The sequence below is a fragment of the Anoplopoma fimbria genome, chromosome 11, assembly GCF_027596085.1.
Source record: "Anoplopoma fimbria isolate UVic2021 breed Golden Eagle Sablefish chromosome 11, Afim_UVic_2022, whole genome shotgun sequence".
In the NCBI taxonomy this organism is placed as follows: Eukaryota; Metazoa; Chordata; class Actinopteri; order Perciformes; family Anoplopomatidae; genus Anoplopoma; species Anoplopoma fimbria.
Window position 1 is genome coordinate 20,984,616 of NC_072459.1, and position 6,462 is coordinate 20,991,077.

A 6,462-nucleotide genomic window follows, 5' to 3' on the forward strand; every position below is an offset into this window, starting at 1 on the left:
CAGACTGAATAAAAGATGGTTTTGATCACTACACAATACTTAGTTTGCGTCCTTAAGAGGTGTTTACTTCAAAATGTAATGACGGGAATTTAAAAACAGCAGGATTTGTGAGGGAGTTCTTATGGGAGAGAGACGGACGCGGCGCACGCATCCCGGATGTGTTGTTTCTTTTTTTTTTTTTTTTTTTTACTGCTTTGAGCTTTCACGCAAATGAAATGCAGAACATATCGAGAATCACGTTGAGTTCTGTGTGTGTCTGTGTTATAACGTGTAAGGACCTGGAGGCGGACGGGCCCTGCCGGGTGTCTGTCTGTCTGTCTGTCTGTCTGTCTGTCTGCCTGTCTGTCTGTCTGTCTGTCTGCTCTGCGTCGCTTCCTTCCTGCAGACTCTCGTCTTTCATAGAAGAATAAAAACGTTTCTGTCCACGCAGGTTAAACCTCGCTACACCGTGATCCGTACCTCGTATTCCGGTTTGTCAGACGCAGCAGCCCCGGTGCCCGTTAGGATCCGGAGTGGAGACAGTCCATTGTCCTGCTGCTGGTTGCTGGTTGCTGCTGATTCCTCCTGCGAGAGAACAGACTGGGTGCCAGCCTCCCTTCTGCTCCTCCCCCTCCCACCCCTCCCATCATGTTCCTCCATCTCTCTCCCTCTCCTCCGCTGCTCTCCTGCGTCCTTTCCCCTCTTCCAATTTCAGTTTTTTTCCCAAATCTCTTCCACTTCACACCCTCATACCCTCCCCTTACACTTTTGTTAATTCTCCTTTATTATTATTATATTCCTTTATTGATCCCCATGGGGGAAATTCAAGTGTTGCAGCAGCTCAACTACACAGACAATAAATACACATACTATACACCTACACAGACAATAAATACACATACTATACAACTACACAGACAATAAATACACATACTATACAACTACACAGACAATAAATACACATACTATACAACTACACAGACAATAAATACACATACTATACAACTACACAGACAATAAATACACATACTATACAACTACACAGACAATAAATAAATACAACTACACAGACAATACTATACAACTACACAGACAATAAATACACATACTATACAACTACACAGACAATAAATACACATACTATACAACTACACAGACAATAAATACACATACTAAATACAACAATAAATACACATACTATACACAGACAATAAATACACATAATACAATAAATACACATACTATACAACTACACAGACAATAAATACATACTATACAACTACACAGACAATAAATACACATACTATACAACACAGACAATAAATACACATACTATACAACTACACAGACAATAAACAACTACACAGACAATAAATACACATACTATACAACTACACAGACAATAAATACACATACTATACAACTACACAGACAATAAATACACATACTATACAACTACACAGACAATAAATACACATACTATACTATACAACTACACAGACAATAAATACACATACTATACAACTACACAGACAATAAATACACATACTATACAACTACACAGACAATAAATACACATACTATACAACTACACAGACAATAAATACACATACTATACAACTACAATAAATACACAATAAATACACATACTATACAACTACACAGACAATAAATACACATACTATACAACTACACAGACAATAAATACACATACTATACAACTACACAGACAATAAATACACATACTATACAACTACACAGACAATAAATACACATACTATACAACTACACAGACAATAAATACACATACTATACAACTACACAGACAATAAATACAATAAATACACATATACAACTACATACTATACAACTACACAGACAATAAATACATACATACTATACAACTACACAGACAATAAATACACATACTATACAACTACACAGACAATAAATACACATACTATACAACTACACAGACAATAAATACACATACTATACAACTACACAGACTATACATACAACTACACAGACAATAAATACACATACTATACAACTACACAGACAATAAATACACATACTATACAACTACACAGACAATAAATACACATACTATACAACAAAATAAAGATAGAATTCACTGACAGACGTCATTTTACTGCCATTCAGTCATGTGAACGGACATCCGAATGGCCTAACGTAACAGCTTCCCCTTACTCTCTGTTTTAACTGACTGGATTAACTGTTTTGGTGGCTAGATGACATTTAAAAGCAGTTTGACAATAGCGACAGGTCAGTGAACGCAGCATTTCAGTTGCAACATGGAGATTAAGCGACCTCTGCCGGCCAAATCAGCTAAAAGCAATGTACAACTACACCACTACCACTACTATTGTAGGCTAGTGGTGCTGTGGAATGAGAGGTACAATCATGTGGTCTTGAATTAGTGTTCTTGGTGACACCAATATGCATTTTCAATTAAAAGTCACAACAATATATATAAGAAACAAATAACTCTTCAAAAACTCCTGCATTAAAAAAATCGTACTTTAAAGTCGGTATCTTTAAAGCGCTTAAGTAAAAAAAATGTCTGCAGAAAAATTGTCCCCTGTGAATGATGTCCAATATTACTATATAATAGGTGCCATTACTAGATTGTTAATATTAACGGACTAATGTGTTAACAGATTATTTTAAACAGACTATTATTATTATACTGTTGCAACTGGTTGAGGCGGTAGTTTTAACTAATTTATATACAGTTATGTCGTTTAGTCCAGTGGTTGCCTCTTTACACATACAAACAGACTATACACACATCACCATTGTCTTGCATAAAATAAAAAATAGGAATGAAAATTGAAATGCTAATAATAAAATAAAATAAATGTACTGCTGCAAATCGCATACTTTTTCTTTTAACATTTAGTACACACTGCAGCTTCCCTTTACAAATACGTACTGTGTGCAGTATGCATTCTATTGGGACATGCTACTTCCTTTCATCATAACACAGCACCTTTTACTTTGACCCTCTAGCTCATATATACAGCGGGTAAAATAAGTATTGAACACGTCACCATTTTTCTCAGTAAGTATATTTCTAAAGGTGCTATTGACATGACATTTTCACCAGATGTCGGTAACAACCCAAGTAATCCATACATACAAAGAAAACCAAACGAGTAAGTTCAGAAATTAAGTTATGTGTAATAAAATGGAATGACACAGGGGAAAAGTATTGAACACGCTTACTGAAATTTATTTAATACTTCGTACAAAAGCCTTTTTTGACAGCTTCAAGACGCCTCCTGTATGGAGAAACTAGTCGCATGCATTGCGCAGGTGTGATTTTGGCCCATTCTTCCACACAAACAGTCTTCAAATCTTGAAGGTTCCGTGGGCCTCTTCTATGAACTCTGACCTTTAGTTCTTTCCATAGATTTTCTATTGGATTCAAGTCAGGTGATTGGCTGGGCCATTCTAGCAGCTTTATTTTCTTTCTCTGAAACCAATTGAGTTTCCTTGGCTGTGTGTTTGGGATCATTGTCTTGCTGAAATGTCCACCCTCATTTCATCTTCATCATCCTGGTAGATGGGAGCAGATTTTTATCAAGAATGTCTTGGAACATTTTTCCATTCATCCTTCCTTCAATTATATGAAGTTTGCCAGTGCCGCATGCTGAAAATCAGCCCCACACCATGATGTTCCCACCTCCAAACTTCACTGTTGATGGTGTTTTTGGGGTGATGTGCAGTGCCATTTGACCTCCAAACATGGTGTGTATTATGGCATCCAAAGAGTTCAATTTTGGTCTCATCTGACCAGACTATATTCTCCCAGTATTTCACAGGCTTGTCTAAATGTTGTGCAGCAAACTTTAAACGAGCTTCAACATGCTTTTTCTTCATCAATGGAGTCTTGCGTGGTGAGCGTGCATACAGGCCACGGCGGTTGAGTGCATTACTTATTGTTTTCTTTGAAACAATTGTACCTGCTAATTCCAGGTCTTTCTGAAGCTCTGCACAAGTGGTCCTTGGCGCTTGGACAACTCTTCTGATAATTATTTTCACTCCTCTGTCAGAAATCCTTCGAGGAGCACCTGGTCGTGGCCGGTTTATGGTGAAATTATGTTCTTTCCACTTCCGGATTATGGCCCCAACAGTGCTCACTGGAACATTCAGAAGTTTAGAAATCCTTCTGTAACCAATGCATCAGTATGTTTTGCAACAATAAGGTTGCAAAGGTCTTGAGAGAGCTCTTTGCTTTTACCCATCATGAGATGTTTCTTGTGTGACACCTTGGTAATGAGACACCTTTTTATAGGCCATCAGTTGGGACTGAACCAGCTGATATTAATTTGCACTGACAAGGGGCAGGATTGCTTTCTAATTACTGATAGATTTCAGCTGGTGTCTTGGCTTTCCATGCCTTTTTGCACCTCCCTTTCTTCATGTGCTCAATACTTTTTCCTTGTGTCATTCCATTTTATTAAACATAACTTAATTTCTGAACGTATTTGTTTGGTTTTCTTTGTATGTATGGATTACTTGGGTTGTTACCGACATCTGGTGAAAATGTCATGTCAATAGCACCTTTAGAAATATATTTACTGAGAAAAATGGTGACGTGTTCAATACTTATTTTACCCGCTGTATTTGCTGTGCAAAGGATTGTGGGTCGGAATAGCCAGACAAGCATGCTGGCTGACCATACTGCAAAATGTGACTGGATATAGTAGAACATCCTGGTGTTTTTGGTGTACTGCATTTGACATCTTAAAACATCACAACAGGCCCTGACTATACACTGTTTTTTTATTTTGTGAGGGGTCACAAGCCAAAAAGGTTAGCAAAGACTGGTTTAATCTTAATCTTGAAAAATCATTAGTAATTTAACCTGTCAAATAATGATTGTGATTGGAGGTCTGGCTTTTTAAAGTGACAGACCACTGTACCCACTAAAAAGAGAAAATCATCTATTTTTCATGTGTGAACTAATATGTAAAACCAACAGAACTAGTACACTATGCCAACATGACAGCAAGAGTTTTTTCAAGGTCAACTAAAGCAAATACCCGAGTTAAATAGTTTTACTTTCCATCATCACATTGCCCGGTGCAGAGGCGCAGTAACTTTCTAAACAATGAAAAAAGAAAATACAAGTCTTTATTTTATTGTGAAACCCCTTTTAACCGGAAAAGGTAGTACTTTGGTTGTGTGTTGACTGTCCAATGAGTGTTTACCGCCCCCAAGTGGTCACTGTGAGGAACTGCGACACGGATTTAATCCACGCTAAATCACGGTGCTTGTAACGGTAATGTTGTTATTAATAACAAAAAATTAAAGCTTTATAACATGCTACAGTAGATTTACTCAGCCTCGGAGCCGTTTAATGACGTCTTTATAAGGCTCTGGATGTTCTTTATTTGAACCGAGTCGAACGCGATAGCGAATCTACTTCCGGTGTTATCATTTCAAAGTAAGATAAGATAAGATAAGATAAGATAAGATAATAAGATTTATTAGTCCCGCAGCGGGGAAATTTGCAGACTTACAACAGCGTAGAGTAAAGTGCACACAAGAGACATAGTAGAAGAAGACAAGCTAAAAATAAAAAATAAAAAATGAAAAATAAAAATAAAATAAAACAAGTATTATAAATAAGCAATAGTAGAAAAAACAACAATAACTGAAATATTATATTTACAGACAGAGAAAAAAACAAACTATTTTAACTATTTTTAACTTTTTTAACTATTATTGCACAGTGTAATGTGTAATGTATTGCACAGGTTTTTATTGTCAAATAAGGTAGCTTAATTGAAAAAAAGTTCAAAAGAACAGGAACAACGTGCTGATTGTTCTCCGCATTCCACAAGTATTTAGTATTTATAAGTATTTATATTAGTTATCATACGTTTTTAGAAGTTTGAATAATTGTATTAATAGTCATGTGATTGTTAAGGAAATTGGTAATTATTTGTATAGTTATATAAGACTTTTATCCAACAAAATCCCTTATACCATACTAACTTATCTGAGATTCCTCTTTTACTCTTCCCTTTTTATTTCTGGTAATTTGTATCCTCCTTTGTGAAAATAATGGATGAATGTGAGCAGCAGATACAGTATGACCTATGAACTGTGTGTCAAGTTTTAGTAACCAAATGTAGACAGAGGAGGGCAGCAGACTGAGGTTTATCTAAGGTGGTCATGAGAAATCCACTACATTGAACATATGACACTGAATTTCAGATTTAAAAAAAAAATGTTTACTGGACTTGTGAGGCATTGAAGAAGGTTTGATAATTTGTTTTAAACAGTCATAATATGTCGACACCAAGTCTGCTAAATATTAAAAAAGCTCTTTATGTGTGTTTTATTAACTATCCATCTTAAGTCTGATAATGTATCAGAACTACAAAGCGGGTTACTCAAATGTTAAATTTTTTGTCCCTATGCTCTTTTTTTGAACATGTATTT

General features: G+C 36.0%; 1 protein-coding gene across 1 annotated transcript in view; it reads right to left on the reverse strand.

Annotated features, from left to right (window-relative positions):
- The window catches only part of LOC129099125 (neurabin-2-like), a 31,586-nt gene extending 31,024 nt beyond the window's left edge, over nt 1-562 (reverse strand). The window contains exon 1 of the mRNA XM_054608297.1: nt 460-562. The gene's annotated coding sequence lies outside the window, so the exon portion shown is untranslated. The remainder of the gene's footprint in view (nt 1-459) is intronic.
- Between the last annotated feature and the right edge of the window lie 5,900 nt (nt 563-6,462).